Here is an 18,804-nt window from a genome sequence, read left to right on the forward strand (position 1 = left end):
AATCATGCATTTCTTGGCAGTGGCAGCAGAGGAGATGTTTATGGGAACTGGATCTCTAAATAACAGTGTACTATTTCTGAGAGCATGTGAGAACAGTGTATACAAAAAGCACTCCTAACTGCTTTAGGCCCTGATGGTTTTCTAGGTCTGCTACTATGTGCACTTCGTTAAGCATGTTTTCTTGAAATGACTTGAGTCAGTTTGTTTTCTTTGTATCTTAAAGTCCCCAAACTGAAGAGCAGTGAAGTGCCAAGATTTGTTACAACCTATCATAAAGAGTAAGTAAACCCAATTCTTGGACTGTGAGGTCCTTTTCATGAATTGGGTTTCTGTACCTTGGCAAGGACCTATGTTTTCATCTTTCATTCCAAGTTACTTGTTTTAGTTCATATTTTTTAAACTAAATGCAGTAGAGTCTAGAAGACAAAAGAACATACACAGAAAGATACTTCTCATAAGTAATCTTACTCCACTTCGCCTCTGTATGCTAAGCAAGGCTACTCCTAACATATGTGACTGTCTTAATGGTTCCCATTGAGTTCCTGTAGAGTTCTCAGAAATCACATACTGTTTCTTCACCAGGAATTATGATTCTGTTCAAGTGGTGAGGAGTAGATTAACTGAAACATTTGGGGATATGTTATTCTGATTTCCTTTCTAAATTAGAACTGTTTGTTGAAGGAGGAGAGGGGGAGAAAAAATGTTGGACATAATTCACGTTAAAAGGGACTAGATGTTCATTAAGTTTAAAGAACTGGTGTTTTAATTTTTACTTCTACTTCCATGATATTACAGTTAGAATTCAATTATTGGCTCTATTTTTTTCATTATCAAAGTAGTACTCTCTCCTTGCCCTTAGATACCCAACCCAATTGGATGTGTGAGTAGATTTTTCCTCCCAAATATTCTTTAAACAAATAATTTTCGTGCTACATAAATGGTTTCAGGGTAGAGAATGAAGGAAAGCTTTATAGCTTATTTATTATAGAATTAGAAAAACCCCACTGTAGCACAGTCTCAAATATGAATTAATAAAAAAATAATTAAAATATCAGTGTTACATGTAAAAATAAAATAATATCATCCCACTATGTATTCTCTAAATGCAAGGATGGCTTAGTATTAGGACATTTGTTCATATAAAATTATTAATTTATAATACATATATTTTTAATTTTTTATTTTAGAGAGAGAGAGAGTACATGTGCATGAGTGGGGAAGAGGGGCAGAGGCAGAAAAAGACAGACAGACAGACAGAGAGGGAGAGAGAGAGAGAGAGAGAGAGAGAAAGAGAAAGAATCTTAAGCAGGTTCTACATGGAGCATGGAGCCTGACACAAGGCTTTATCCTACGATACCGGGATCATGACCTGAGCCGAAATCAAGAGTCAGACCACTCAACTGACTGAACCCCTGAGGCATCCCTGATTAATTTATAATATATTCTCTTACTTAAAATTATTCTGGATGTGATTGCCAATACGTTCAGAAAACATGTAATAGGTGGTATAAATATTAGAAAAGTGAAAATTATCAGTATTTGCATATGGGATGATTGTTTTTCCTTCTTGGAAAACCCAAATGGAGTGGCTTTAAAAAAAAATGTTAGAACTAATATGAAAATTAAGTAAGGTGACTTGTTACATATTTAATATATTTCCTCATATTCTGATGATAACCAGATAGAGAATATAAAACATGATCAGTTCATAATGACACCCCAAAATAAAATAATCTAGGTGTGAACTTAGCAAATAAGCAGTACTTCTTTACTGAGAAAATAAATGGAAATTTTCTATATTGAAAAGAAGTTAGTCATTTCCAAAAAATCTAAAGATTTTGCTCTCTGTGATGAAAGTTCTCAAATGACAATGTGCTTTTTTGATATTTAATCAAGTAATGACGGTGAACTTAACTTGTATATTATCAAATGTATCACAAACCCAATACTGAATAAAATATAAAGATATTGGTACAGAAGTAGAACAAGAGACCAATGAAAGAATAATAAATTCAGAAATATGCTCAAACATAAGAATTTGGTATGTAATAAAGGTAGCACTTTAAATCAGTGAAAGAAAATATTCTATTAATGGTGTTCGGACCACTGACTACACTTGGAAGACAGTAAGGCTAGTTCCTTACCTCATCTGTTTTCTTACTTTGAAATAAATTCCAGATGGTTGATGTTAAAAAGAAAAGAAAAGAAAAGGGAAGGGAAGGGAAGGGAAAGGAAGGGAAGAAGGGGTGCCCAAGTGGCTCAGTTGGTTAAGTGTCTGACCCTTGGTTTTGACTCTGGTCAAGATCTTGTGGTTCATGAGTTTGAGCCCAGTATCTGGTTCTGTGCTGGCAGCATGGAGCCTGCTTGGGATCCTCCCTCTCCCTCTGACTCTGTCCATCCTCTCTCTCTCTCTCTTTCTCTCTCTCTCTCTCTCTCTCTCTCTCTCTCAGAATAAGTAAACTTTAATAAAGAAAATAAAACATAAAACCGCTACACAAAAATACTGATAAACTATTATATAATCTTTATGTGAGGAAAGCCTGTCTAAGCATAATATTCAGTGCAAAAACAATAAAAGAAGAAAGGGTGTTATATTTCCTGTGTAACAGCTTGAAACACATGTATGTCAAAAAGCATTTTTAAAAAGGTTAAGAGACAAACCACAAACATTGAAAATATTTGCAACACAAATAGCAATATTACTTCCTTTTATATGTGTGAATACACTCACATAAATATTTGGAATCAATGAGAAAAAATAAATTCTCATACAAAAGCAGGCAAAAGACATACATAGGAAATTCATAAGATATGCAGATACTCAACAGAAATGCCCTTCTTGTAAGTAATCAAAATGCAGGTTAAAACAAGATACCGGTTTTGGACTTTCAGGTTGGCAACAGTTAAAAAAGATAATACTCATGTAATTGTGAGATTGAAGAATGGATCTGCTCACATAATTCTAGTGGGAATGATTGGAAATTAGCATAAACTGTCCTGAGAACAAAATATGCATTGAAAGCATTTAAAATTGCATATTTCCTTGGTACAGCAATTCTAATTTTTATCTCCAATAAATAATTGAGAAAATTAACAAATCATGCTTATACAAGAATGTTTATAGTTGTTAAGAACTAGGAATTTATTAAAATCTCATCATATGACCCAGCAATCACACTCATGCATGTGTTTGTCATAGAGAAATAAAAATTTACATTCTCACACAAAAACCTGTATGCATTTATAGCAGCTTTGTTTGTAGTAGCCAAGCAGTAGAAGCAACCCTAAATTCCTTTCAGCTGGTAGAGAGATGAACAAACTTGGGCACATTCTATTCAATGGAATATGCAACAACTTAGATGGATCTTATGGGTATTGTGCTGAATGAAAAAAGCCAATTACAAAAGAAAAAAAAAAGGCATACAGTTTGATTCTATTTATATAACATTATTGAAATGCCAAATTGGAGAGATGGAGAACAGATCAGTGATTTCCAGAGGCTAGAATTAGAAGGGTGTAGCTATTAAGCGACATGAGGAATTTTCTTTGTAGTAGTATAACAGGTCTATGTTCTGACTATGTTAATGGCTACACAAATCTGTACATGTGATACAATTACGTAGAACTACACAAACACATACAACACACATAAGTGAATGCCTATGAAAAGTGGTAAAATCCTAATAAGTTCTGCAGTTTAGTTAATAGCATTGCACAAATGTCAATTTCCTAGTTTTGGTAATAATATGCTATGATTATGTAAGGTTTCATCATTGGGGAAACCTGCTTGAAAAGCACATGAGAACTCTCCTATTTTTGCACTTCTTGTGAGTCTAAAATTACTGTAAAATAAAAGGTAAAAAAAAAAAAAATGCTACCAAACTTCCTACACCCTCTTTTCAAATGGTCTCACTGACTTAACCTTTTCCTGTCATTTGGCCTATTTTCCCTTTCCAATTTGGATTTGATCTCTCCCTCTCTTTCTCTTCTCTCTTCTTTGAAGAATTTTATTCCTCGTATAAGACACTTCGAATATTCAGCTTTGTGGTTAGTATGCTTTTGTCTTATTGCCATACTAGGTTGTAAAGTTTTTGAGAACGGAGACTGTACCATTTGCATGTTAGTATCTCTGCATATTTGCCATTTACAATGAATGTGCACAACACTATTCCCAACATAATTTATATTCAATAATGTTTGATTAATTTATTTCATTTCATTTAATTCTTTAAATTCCTCTTAATCATAGAAGAGTAAAGGGGCTAAAATACTTGCCCCGGTACTACACTGTGGTGAATATCCTTAACTACTCTGAGCATATAAACATAAACATAAAGGTATTGAAATATACATAAAACATTTAGCATGTTGTGAAGTTCTCAATAATAATATTTACTGGATTAAACTAAAACTAAGATTCACTATTTGTGTGGAAGAAGAAAAGTGAAATTTTCCATGCGAACTCCATGTAAAATGTCTCTGAATTCTTGAACTATTGGGATTATGAAGAAATTTGTTATATAAATTGAATTTTGATGATGAATATTGGTGTTTTTTGTTATAGCAGCTCCAAAAATCAGAAAAATCAAATTTCCAAGTTTCTAAATATTTTGCTATAATTGTATTTGTCTTTTGAGGCAGAAGATACAAAATGATCTTGCTTGAAACTTTCCACTGTATACAGCCTAAGAGTTTCTTTGGAGGAAGTCAAGGAAGTAAAAGTTTCCAAATGCTTCCCAAACCTGCTAGTCTATTGTAATGAATGTGAAAGTTCCATGCTTCTGCCTTCTCATATCCTTAGTTAAGAAATTGTCCCTCATACACTGCTATTTTGATGGGTTAGAGAGACAAGAACACTCTCTTATTTATAATTAAAATAAAAAAATTGTCTCTTATAAGGAAAAAGAGACTATTTTGTACAGTATTTGTCAGAAGGCTTTTCAGCAGAGATTATGTAAATTCATGTATGTACTATTAGTAGCATGATGGATAGCATTAATAAGTAATATGATGAGTAATATGAACAAATGCTCATATTAGTAGCATTTAATAAAACCACATGGGATTTGATCCCATTATATTCAACATTCTCTGACAAGTGAATGACACAGAGTCATAATTTTATTGGGTTCTTTCCTTAGAATGTATGTGGATAAACTTGAGTTACGATTTGTAAGCTATTGGCATGGCCAAATTCAACCATGCTTTGAAGACACATGCTATAAAAATTAAAAGGTTCTCCCACAGTCTAGTTTCTTTTATGCTACACATTGAGCTCCTTTTAGGAAAAAATAGGGAAATGAGGGACACACAGAAAAATGTGAGTTCTTCTATGTCTTATGCTGGAGGTTTTGACTTTTTTGTGTGTGTTTCGTTTGTTTGTTTGTTTGTTTGTTTGTTTGTTTGTTTTTTGACTCTGCTTTCCTTTGGACAGAATCAATGGTTTGAGATGAGTAGTCTTTCACTTTGCCTCACTTTGCTAACATAAAATGCTACTTGGGTGTGGCAGTATGGAATGTGTGCCCAGGGAAGAAACCAAAAAACCTACACTATTTTTCTTATTACTTTCAGCTATGGAACAAAATTATTAGATGACATGATTTTATCATGCTTGGGATGCTTAATGCAAATTCACTCTTCCTTTATCCCATTATTGGCAGTAAAGACTGATTGTTCATTCATTTAAGATACTTACCTAATACCACTGAAGATTAGTATGCAATAGTATTTCTCAAATCCTTTTGGATAAATGTAAAATTGGGGTGGGGGGGAGGAACACCGAATACAATATGTGTGCTGATATCTCCCAGTCCAGGTACACTCTTTGCCCTTCTTCACCCAGTGTCTTGCCAAGGGCAGTGGCTGAACTCTGTGGATTCTACATCAACAGATTTCCTTGCCCTCTGATTTCCAGTTGGATTTGGCCAATGGTAAGCAGCATCAGGAGGTTGGAATGCAGGAACAGAGAGAAATTGGAGTATTTATTTCCCTACCTATCTCTGCCAGGCTATGTTTGGCAGTGGCTGTATTTCCTACCAAAGCTCATATCTGTAGATCCTTTCTATCACTGTTGCTCTTCCAGATTCTAATAACCATTCTTTCCCTTCCCTCTTCAGGCTGGGGTAGTAATGGCTACCAGGTACTTGACCATCCTTTCTTGGGGTTTTTGGCCCTGCCTGCACACTTGTAAATCAATTGTCAATTGAGTGGGTCACCTGTTTTTTTGTCAGGACTCTGACTAATAAAATGTGGGAATGCTTATAATAATCATTAAACATCATTTCTATAAATAATACTTAACATCATGAGAAAATGCACAGAATGGGAAAGAGAGGGATATAAAATGATGGTAAGAATTAGATCTAAATTTTGAAAAGGTAGAGTGTGGGGCTGTTTGTATGTATAAACAAAAATTTAAAAAAAAAGATTGGAAGGAAATATACTGAACTATTAAGGACTTGTCTAATTGGTAGATTTTAGAAATGTTTACAATGTTTTCTTTTGCCTTCCAAATTACTTATTTTGAGCCTACATTATTTTATAGTCAAAATTATAAACAAGTTCTTATTTATGTCAATATATGTCTGTTTATATATGTGTATATATATATTTTTTTTTCTTTATACCAGAATCATAGGTTAAGGAAGTCTATAATGTACATTTTCTTTAAAGTAAATTTTACCTAAGAAAATGATTTTTATTGTCTTAAAATGCCATATGGGTTCTAAGCATAAAATTATCAGGGTATGCTGGATGGAAAAGATCACTTATTTTAAGTAAAAATTTTACAGAAGAAAGAGATAATATAGAATTCTATAAAATTGAAATATTTCAAGACTTTAAATAGGAGACAGTTCTTATCAAGATAGGATAATAGTCGTTAAAGTTAAAGCAACAACTCCTACCATTTCTATAGTACCTTTAATTTTTAAAGCCCTTGTACATACAGTAGTTCATTTTCTTTTCCTAACAACCCAAAGAGAGCTTTGTGTCCATTCCCCGCCCCGGAAAATTTTTAGCACCATGCAAGACTCTGAAGTATGGACATTTACAACTCTGGAATCCACCTGCATATGTCAGTTTTCAGGGCTAACTAAATGTGATTAATAAAGTTATAGGCTATGGTTAACCAAATATTGTTCAGGAAAAAACCTTTGAATATGTAAATAGGAGCATTGTGATAGCATTGCCCAACTGTTTCATAGTCTAGTCCATTTTTTGGTAAGAAAGGAGATTTTATTAATTGTTATACATGAAAAGAGTTAGTTATCAAATAATTAAGAATAAGTACGGGGTGAGAAAAGAACTCAGAAAGTGAGAGAATAAAAGATAAAGTAAGAGCTAGTCATAATAACCTAATTAATATTATGCTGATTCCTGAGATTTAACTATATTGTATGATCAGTGATCTAAATGCCAACAGATAGAACAGATTTTTCCCAGGTTTTTTGTTTGTTTGTTTGTTTTGATTTTTAATTCAAAGTTTTGTTTCAGGGTAAATTTATGATAAGCTCTAGTGAGCTTATCATACTAATGAGCTCATACTAATGAGCTTAAAATACTCTTTCCTGGGCAGCTAGTAGAAGCAATTTAGGTTCAGAATACCTAATAATTTTTCCTGCACAATCAGTCTCACACATTGCTCTATATCTAGTTCTACTCTTTACATTTTGTTTCAGTAAGATAGATAATCATTGTAAAGAGTAAAAATAAAACAGTTGGATTAAATAAAAAATTAACAACTTTTCTGTTCTCCCACACCAAACCTACTCCTCTGGGATAATCACTTAAAAATTGTGTATTGCCCCACGTGGTTTTATGTAAGCCTGTGTGTATGTGTGTGTTCCTTTGATCCTTTCCACACAAATAAGTCATACTATTCATACTGTTATATAATCTGAGTTTTAGAAAAATTTAATAATAAATGATAGACATTTTTGCTTATCAGAGCATATTAATCTACTTCATTTTCCCTTCTCCACCAAATTTATCTATCATTTTAAATTGCATAAATATACATACATTCATTTTGTTATAAAATCTCTTTCAGTTTTCACTACTATCTCTCTGGGACATACATGAGGAAAGATCCTATCATTAAAGACTACATATTATGAACCAATATTTTCCTTTTTCCTCTACTTTCCTGCCTATGCTTTCTCCGTACTTCGTATACCACACTCTAGCACAATTGGCAAGTACAAACACATGGCATTACTAACTGTAAAGTGGATGGATTTCTAGTCAGAAGCAATGCATAAACAATCTTCAGGCTAAATCTCAGCCAGAGTTGCACATTATTTTATTTGATTGGCACAAATATGAGGCATTCTTGGGGCTGCCTCCCTTCCTATCATTTTTTCTTCATTTTTCTCCTTACAGCTGTCTCTTATCAAAATCACATCCAGAGCTAGAGCAGTCTCTTTAAGTAGAAAGAAAATATTATGGATTTCTGCACTTCTCCATTATGCAACTAAAAATAAAGCAAAAATAAACCTCTAAATAAATATTATATACATATATTTCTTGATTTTGAAAGTTTATAGTGCATTTCTGCTTTTTTTAAGTTTGTGATTCATTGTGATTTTTAAAATTTTTAAAGCAATTTCCTTTTTATAAATAATTGTATATTTAAATATTTATACCTATACTTACATATATTTATATCTAATTGTGTTCATGTTTTTGTCTTCTTTTCTTTAAAGGCCTCACAAACCCCATAAAATTTGGATATGTCTTTATTATTTTTCTTGTACCTTTACATATTTTACAAATATTTCCATATATATTGAATATTTATTAAAAATAATAACATTTTAAAAAGAAAAGTGAAATCTTTTTCTTTGTAACTGCTGATCCTGGGGCACCAGGGTGACTCAGTTGGTTGAGCATCCAACTCTTGATCTCAGCTCAGGTCATGATCTCAGGGTTCATGGGATCGAGCCCTGCATCAGGCCCTGTGCTGAGCACAGAGCCTGCTTAGGATTCTCTCTCCCCCTCGCTCTGCCTTTCCCCACCCTCTCTTTCCCTCTGTCTAAAATAAACTAAAAAAAAACAAAAAAACAAAAAAACCCAAAAACTGCTGATCTTTCTCTGCTGTTCTATTCTAATTCCAGTTCTAGGTTTCTGTTTCCCTCCTTATGCATCAATTTTTATTCTAATACTTAGTTATCTGTGTTTCTATCTTATTTCTCCTTCTTACTTCTTACCTATCATTCCACCATCCCTTCCAATGCACAGTCTTCCTTCATCTAATTCTAAGTCCCAATTTTCTATTCTTCTAGAAAAGCATCTTTCATTAAAAAAATTTCTGTCTCTTCTATTTTGGCTGGTGTTTTGACTTCCCTGACACTTTGAAACCTTCTGTTGCCTTCTTGTAGGCAATATACTCCTCATCTTGCAGACCTGACCCAGAAGCCTCCCACAGGATGGGCCTTACCAGCAGCTCTTCATCATAATGCCCATTGCAGAGCACTCCCCTTACCATTACTCTCACCCCACTCCCATCTCCAAGGCTTTTATGGGACCTTGCCTGTGTCTGACCTGGTCTTGGGGAGAATGTAAGTCCCTTCTCAGAGGTATTAAGTACAGTGGAGAAATTACTTGCCTCTCTCCTACATGCTTTATTTTCCATGAATACTAGTGCTGTCATCTGCTTTTGCAGGCTCTAAACTTGAGTCCGCTTTGATATTGCCTTCTTTGCTTCCTACATCTAGGCTGGTCTTGCGAATATTTTGTTTTTCCTAACGTTTAATTTCATCTCCGTTTCCATCACTAGCTTTTAAACATATATTGCCAATAATATAATGATGACGATGATGATGATTATAATTTTTTTTGGTCCAGACACTGTGCTAAGTGTTTTGTCTTTATATTTTACCTAATTATCACAAAAAATGATGAAAAAGATATTATGCTATTATTATACTTTTTTTTTTTTATAAGAAATTCAGGTTTAAACATATGAGTAACTGGCCAATGGTCATTCAGCTTATAAATGCCAGAGCCAAACATCAAATTCAGGATAGTTAGCAGGAGTTATCTCCTAACTGCAAGTCTGTCAGTCACTCTACTCCTTTTTTATCTGCCTAAATTATTACTTCCATATTTCTGTATATTAACTTTACAATAGCTTTTTAGTATCTACATAATAAAGTTCACACTTTATTGCATTAACCCTAGAGCTAAACTCTCTTTCTGTACTTTGTTTAACCATGCTTTCCTCCTTTATCTAACGTTATTAAATTGTCATCTATCTTTCAAAGCATGTTTCAGTTCTCACCTTCTTTATGAAGCCGTTTTCAAGCCCCCAGCCCATAACGATCTCTTTAATTCTTTAGCAATTGTCATATGCTGCTTTATTTATTTATTCATTTATTGCTTCTTCATGTGATCATATTTTTCTCCCCAATTAGTCTGCAGCATTTCCAAAAGCAAGTATAAGGATCTTACATCTTGTTAGTTTTTACAACACTTATCAAAACATCATATAGTAGGAACTCAGCAATTGTGTGTTGATAGATTTCCTGAATTTTCTATAGCAGACTTTTGAGTCTTATTTTAGTAGTTCACAAAAGAGATATATAAATTAATCTGAAGAGTTTTTAAAGGTGATATTCTGGCACATTTCTTTGTACCAGACAACCCCTCAGTGATATCTGTCACTTGTGGCTAGTCAGGTCCCCTGAGGCCACTCAAAAAGAGTTTAACTCTAGGGACTGAGTCATAGCGTCAGGTGTTCTTAAGTTCCCAGAATGTCTTGTCACCATTTCTTACAAAGCAAATTGAAACTATTGCTGAAAAGGAGCATAAGACTAAAAGAAGATGAAAAGTGCAGCGAACCTGAAAACAACCCAGAGGGCCAATTTTAAGGATACTAGAGCAAACACATTATAGCTCTCAGCCTCATAAAAGACTTTAAGAAGATTCAGTCACTGAAAACCAGGACTATGCAAAGAGAAAGGAGATAGCTAAAGGGGCCAGGAGATTGTGTCATCAACTCCATTTCCTAATTCCTTTCACACACTTACAATCATGACAAAGGCAGTTATACTTCTGGTTTCAGTGAGACCAAGGGGTTAATAGGAATGGTGGTTGTTGGCCCTGGGAATTTCTGTCAGTGATCCTGTAGCTACACCAATATAATAATTTTTAGAAAGTTAATGCTTTCTCTTTCTACTCACTTAAGCAATATGAATACAAGCATTTTTAGAAAACTTTTTAATATTTGTTTATTTATTTATTATTTTTATTAACTCAAAACATATATGAAGTAAAAACACTATGGAAATTCAGCTTCCAAACGAGTCCACAATCTGCCTTCCAGCCATATTGTTGCCTCCAGAATTCTGGAGCTGCCTTCAATGAAAAGGCAAATTTGTTGCCATTGATATCATGTCCCTTGCAATCCCTCTTGAGGAGGTAACGTATTCCATTCCACATTCAGTTTCTAAACATTGCTTCCTTTTGGAATCACCAACCTCCTTCCAGACCACTGTTCCAGTATCATCATTGAAAATCCCATTTGTATGTACACCCACAGCATCAAGGTTTCCATCTTTCTCCCTTTTGCCCTGTCACCTCTCCAGGTGACCTCAACATAGTTCTAGGACACCTGACTCTCACCATCTTCTTTTACTCTGTTCTTTATACCATCAAATCTAAAAAGTGGCCTAACCAACAACCAGTCTCAATTTCCTCAATTTCAATGACTTTTATTTTGATTTATGTTTAAAAATATTATGGCTACATGGAGCTTCTTTATTTTTTTAAGTATCACCTTAAAAAAAGTTTCCTTTTGTGCCCATAGCTTTCTATACTGGTGCCCACCTGTATATTCCATATTGTCTTAGGGTTCTCCAGAGAAACAACCAAAAGAATGTGTGGTTGGTTAGTTGGTTGGTTGGTTGGTTGGTTGGTTGGTTCGATGGATGGGTGGATGGATGGATGGATGGATGGATGGATAGATAGATAGATAGATTTTAAGGAATTAGCTCATGCAGTTGTGGAGGTTGGTTAGTCCAAAATATGAAGAGTAGTTGTCTTAGTCCATTAAGGTTGCTGTAACAAAATACCACAGTCTGGGTAGCTTATAAACAACAAAAATGTATTGCTGACAGTTCTGGAGACTAGGAAGCCCAAGATCAAGGTGCCAGCATTCTTGTGATTAGCTCCAGATTAGCCAGTGCCTCCTCACTGTGTCCTCAGATAATAGATGGGGTTAGGAATCTCTGTGGGGTTTCCCTTATAAGGCGCTAATCCCATCTATGAAGGCTCCACCTTTATGATTTAAGCACCACCTAAAGGCCCTACCTCTTAATAGCTTCATCTTTGAAGATTAGGATTTCAACATATGAACTTGAGAGTTGGGGGACACAAACATTGACAGCAATAGGACAGCAAGCTGGAGACCCAGGGGAGGGTCACAGTTTAAGTCTAAAGGCAGCTTGCTGGCAGAATTCCCTTTGTCTTGGGGGAGGTCAATCCTTTTATTAAGGTGTTAAACTGATTGAATAAGACCAATCCACTTTATGGAGGGCAATCTGCTTTATCTAAAATCTACTGGTTTAAATGTTAATGCCATCCAAAAAGATAAATTCATAGAAACATCTAGAATAGTGTTTGATCAAAAATGTGGGTACTATGGCCTAGCCAAGTTAACATATAGAAGTTACAGTCACATACATACAAAAGTCTCACCAGGGCTTCTGGTAGATCAAAAGCTCCTGTTAATCAGTTCTATTGGGTTTTGCTTCTTTGCCTTTCTTGGCTGCACATGTCTACTTTGTAATCACCCTCAAAACCCTTTCCCCAGGCTTTCTGTCTTATCTGCTCCACATTAACTCTCCATTTTCTTTTTGTAATTTTTTTTAACGTTTATTTATTTTTGTGAGACAGACATGTAGCACGAGTGGGGGGAGGGGCAGAGAGAGAGGGAGACACAGAATCCGAAGCAGGGTCCAGGCTCTGAGCTGACAGCACAGAGCCCCATGTGGGGCTCGAACTCACGAACCCACGAACCGGGAGATCATGACCTGAGCCGAAGTCTGATGCTTAACCGACTGAGCTACGCAGGTGCCCCTAACTCTCCATTTTCACTGCCATCACTTGCTCATACTCAGCCTCTACTCCAGCCACACCAAACAACTCCACTTTCAGACTTCCAAGCATTCTTCATGAACTTCACAACACTTTTCCCCTATAATGCCTTCTTACCATAAGTACCCACTTTCATTCTGCTGGTAGTATCTCCACATAGTCTTCAGCAAATCCCCATTCTCCCTCCCCAGGTTCCATTGATGTCTCCCTCTCTTAAACAGCCTTGGATTTTTATTCACATTGCCAATAGAGCTATTGTTCTCACTGCTAAATTCTAAGCTTCATCAGGATATTGATTTCATCTTTTATAGCCACAATAAATTTTTGATATAACATATCTGTCTTTGTGGGAACCCATTATAGTTTTATGAGTTTAGACAAGCTATCACCTCTATTGCTTCTGTTTCTTCATCTGTAAAATAGAGATACAAACCTCACCAAACTATTGTGAGGTATAAAAGAGATTATGAATCTAAAGTACTTAGAACTATACCTGGGATCTAGTGTGCACTAGATGTATGGGAACTATTATACTAATAATAGGTGTTATTGTAACAATTAGATTGTACTAATAATCAATTAGTGTGCTATTATTATTATATATAACTATTACTAGTATACTTATTACTATAATAACTATTATAACTATTTTAACATGTGTTTCCATCATCCTTCAGCAAGGGTGTACTAGAGCTAGCTCATTTGATTGTTAATATTTTTAGGAATTTAATAAGCCAATTGTTAATTACTCTTATTAAAAATTAAATTTTAGGGGCAACTGGGTGGCTTAGTTGATTGAGTATCCTCAACTCTTGATTTAGGCTTAGGTCATGATCCCAGGGTCATGGGATCGAGCCCCGCTTTGAGATTTTCTCTTTCTCTCCCTCTGTCCCTCTCCCCTACTTGCTCTCTAAAATTAGAAAAAATATTTTTAATTTTATAAATTTTTAATTCAATATATTATATTAAAAATAAAGGTCATGGGGCGGCTGGGTGGTTCACTGGGTTAAGTGTCTGACCTCAGCTCAGGTCATGATCTCACAGTTTGTGAGTGCAAGCCCTGCATCAGGCTCTATGCAGACAGCTCAGAGCCTGGAGCCTGCTTCAGATTCTGTCTCCTCTCTCTGCCCCTCCCCCACTCACCCTCTGTCTCTTTCAAAAATAAATAAACATTAAAAAAAATTTTTTTAATAAAAAAAATAAAGGTCATAAATATTCAAAGCTCATTGCATCTCATTTATTTTACACTAATATTATCTGTGCACTTGAGGTCATTTAGTGCTATTATATCAGCATGGTGAAAATACCATATGATGGTGTGCTACAGAGAATCACTTACTACCTCTATTTTAGTGATGTTGTATTGGTAGCTTGAAAATGGTCATGATAACAATGTTTCACCATGGAAGGTAGCTAACATTACAAATCAAGGCCTGATTTATTGTCTTATTGATTGCTTAGACTAAAGAAAGTAATGGAGTAAATGTAAATTGCACTTAGTGTGCTGTGTCTATTGCTGAAGATGAAAGAGTTTTCTATTTAATGAATATGACTTTCGTACAAGAGTTAGTACTAAAATCCTGTATCAGATTTAATGACAAAAAAATTATTGGAAAAGAGGTAGCAGGTTGGATATGACTTTATTTGTTAAATCATGGTTGAATTGCATACAAAGTTCTATAAAAACTAACAAAAGCATTCTATGAGAATCAATTGGATATCTGGAATTTACAAAAGAACATTTTATATTTTATTATTTATAAATTATGTGTTACACATTCTTTATAAATGTAAAATCTGTAATAAACATACATGTATGTACATATATATATACACACATTTTTTTTTTCCTAAGAGCTTTATTGTGAAATATTTGCCAGCATGTCACTGCCTTCAGATTTTCTTCTTTTAAAAAAAGAGAAAAAAAATAGTTTTACTAAGGCTGGAATTCAAAGTGAAAGGAGACGATGAAAAGGAAAAATTGGTATCACCTGAAGTAAACCATGAAATCATTTAAATGAGAATATTTGGAATTAGTTAGCTATTGGTAAGTAACAAACTACTCCAAACACAGAAACTTAAAATGATTTTTTTAATGTTTATTTATTTTTGAGACAGAGACAGAGTGCAAGCAGGGGAGGGACAGAGAGAGAGAGGGAGACACAGAATCCAAAACAGGCTCCAGGCTTTGAGCTGTCAGCACAGAGCCCGATGTGGGGCTTGAACTCATGAACCATGAGATCATGACCTGAGCCGAAGTCTGATGCTTAACCAACTGAGCCACCCAGGTGCCCCATGGATTTTTTTTTTTTTTTTTTTTTTTTTTTTTTAATGCTCATGAGTCTACAGTTCAGCTCTACATTCAGGCTAGATCAGCCCTAATCCTGGGCTTACTCATGCATCTACAATCAACCAGGGTGTCACTTGGGACCTAGCTGGTCTAGAATAGCTTTACTCACATGTCTGGTTATTGACTAGGGTGACGAGTAAATCGGCCTTATGACTCTCTCTACCAGCAGGATAGCCTCCGCTTAGTTTATAGCACCTAGGCAGTATTAATACGAGGCCTCTTGAAGCCTCAACTCAAAAGTGGCATAAACTCACATTCTCCTCATTCTGTTAGCTAACGTAACTCACAAATCCAGCTCAAGACCCAAGTGGTGGGAAAACAAATTTCCATTTCTTAGTGGGTGTCTGTGAAGTACATTGCGAAGGGAGTGGATATTAGAGAGGCATGAAAGATTTGGGTCATCAGTCTACCAGTGTTTTCTACATCTACATATGTTTATCTCAGGATAGAGCTGAAATACTGTTAATCTTGGTTAAGCAAACTGCCTGTCAATGGAATCAGGCCAGCTATAAACAAACAAAAATCTTCTTTGTCTCTGAGTTGTGGTCCTGCTCTCCTCCCCCATTTTCTGAATATTAGCAATTTTAGTAGATCTAGTCTAGAAAAGGGTAAAATATCTGGAATTTATAGTTATGGTTCCTCCTTTTCACACAAAAAAGAAGTCCATATAATGCACATAAGGAAATAGAATCAAGTTCAAGGAAAAACTTCAAAGAGATTTAGTGGAATTAAGCTGAATAAAATTTAACATCCCTAATACCAAGAAAAATATACTCAAAATGCTGTGAATTTACAAAGGGTGAGAAATAGACACCCAAAACAAATATGCAAAAGGAAAAAAGTAAGGGGGGAGAAATGAATTGCTTTGCTTTTGGATAGCAAGCCTAAGATTAGGAAGGAACTACATTGACATATAATCCCTTTCTCTTTCTCTTTCTTTAATTGGATGGCTGTTTTGTTGACTCCTGTGTTTTTGGCACCTAACACAATATCTGGCACTGTAAATACTTAAATATTGAATTAATGCCTGAATGAATGAGAATGATATTTGTAGAAAAATTAAAATCATGTATGCATTTCAGTAACATTTTCCTTTTTAGAATCACTTCCTCCATAGTCTTCAAAAGTAAGACAGTAGAGGGGAGCCTGGGTGGCTCAATAAGTGTCTGGGTTTAGCTCAGGTCATGATGTCACGGTTAATGAGTTTCAGCTCCATCAGGTTCTGTGCAGACAGCTGAGAACCTGGAGCCTGCTTCACATTCAGTGTCTCCCTCTCTCTGCCCCTCCCCCGCTCATGCTCTGTCTTTCTTTCAAAAATAAATAGACATTTAAAAAATTTTTTTAAAAAAGTAAGACAGTAGAAAGGAAGGGCCTCTCAAATATTGGAAAGTATTTGAAGATGGCATGGTTCTTTTTGGAGGCTGCAGAGGAATTCCAGAATCATACTAACCTTCACATTTACTCACACTAATCAGCTCTGTTCCCTCAGCATATCAGTATAATCCACACAAATAATACCCATGCGTCTGTTTATAGTGCTGCTATGTGCAGATCACATTCACCCATTTGGTTTTCAATCACAGTAGTGACCAGCTCTCAGGTTATTTAGTCAATCATATATAATCCTCCCTGCTGATTCAGAATAGAATTAGGGAAGAAAGGAGAAAAGAGATATTTAATATTCATTGAGTGATTAAGAACCAGGACCTATCCTAGAGACTGTAAGTACATCATCTCATTTGACTATCTAAAACAATTCTTCAAGATAAGTATTAAAATTCCCATTTTACAGGTGATAAATCAAGAAATTTACAGAGAGAGTCAAGCAATTTGGTCATGTTTATGGTTTGTAAGTGGGAAATGTGGGATTTGAACTCTAGTATGTCCATCTGACTGTATAGCTTTTGTTCTTTCTACCTTGTAACTATACTATCTCATCTGCTGTGTCCTCCTCAATCAAAATGAGCCTGTTTTTTTATCTTTATTCCTTTTATTTTTATTTCTTTAATTTTAACTGGGAAGAAATTTTATAATTTATTAGTAGAAATGTAGTAGAAAAAAAAATAGTTCCTAAGCTGCTTCTTCCATTGATAGTGCTTCTGGAAAGCACTATCAACTGAGTATTCCACGTTTCAGCCCTCAGAAATGTATATTCTCCCCAGTTACTGTTCGTTCTGAAACAGAATTCCTCTTTACCCATGACTAAAATACGCTCCTCCTTCTGCTAATGAAGATCCCTAGTACTGCTTTACCCCTGGTATCATTCATCCAATTCTGGTTGGCACTGATCCATGGCTGCACTCCCAGAATCCGTGCATTCCCAAGCCAAACCATTCTTTTATTTCATATTATGTCTGCTTTTATGGAGGGAGTCTCAGAGAAAAGGAAACAGATATAGGCTGTGTAAATAGAGCATATTGTAGGGTTGGGAGTGAAGTAATTTCAGAGGAAGTTTGAAATTTTGCTAAGTAATAGCAATTATAAAGTTTAAGCACAATTACATGTAACCACCATACATAATATGAAAGAGAATGATACCATAAACAAGTGGTAAGAGAAGACAGAGGCAGACATCAGTGCACACACAGGGATAAGAAAAGAGCCTTCTGAGGATTAATATAATTTCTTTCAGAGGCAAGCGCAAGGTATTTTAATTCCACTTACTCTTCTATTTGACTTAGTTTTATGATCTGTGCTATTCCTAGCCAAATATTTTCTAATCCAGTACTTCTCAAACTTGGTTGTGCATGAAAATCACCCAGAGAGCTTGTTAAAATGCAGATTCTTGATCCAGTATCTCTGGGGTGGGGTCTGAGATTCTTTTTTAACAAGCTCCCAGGTGGTGTCCATGCTGCTGACTCAAAACCTCACTTTGTTTTTTGTCTTGTTTTTATTTCTTTTAATGTTTATTTTTGAGAGAGATAGTGTGAGCAGGGGAGGGGCAGAGGTAGAGGGAGACATAGAATCCTAAGCAGGCTCCAGGCTTTGAGGTGTCAGCACAGAGCCAGATGCAGGGCTGGAACTCAGGAACCCTGAGATCATAACCTGAACTGAGGTCGGACGCTTAACCGACTGAGCCACCCAGGTGCCCCTCAAAACATGACTTTGAACAGCAAGGCTTTTATCTGTAAAACAGTCTACTGGGGAGTGTGGGTGAGGAGAGGAGAAAGAAGATCCAATACCTTAGCAAGTGAGGTAAAAAAGAACATTTGTAAACTTTACATTTTTAAACTTTTTCACTGTGTACTATAAGCATTGACATTCCTTATAAGACTGGTTTCAGAAACCTGTTAGGTTTATCTTTAAAAAAAAAAAAACAATATTGGGGCACCTGGGTGGCTCAGTTGGTTAAGGTT

This window comes from Panthera uncia, assembly GCF_023721935.1.
Source record: "Panthera uncia isolate 11264 chromosome B2 unlocalized genomic scaffold, Puncia_PCG_1.0 HiC_scaffold_24, whole genome shotgun sequence".
Classification (NCBI taxonomy): domain Eukaryota; kingdom Metazoa; phylum Chordata; class Mammalia; order Carnivora; family Felidae; genus Panthera; species Panthera uncia.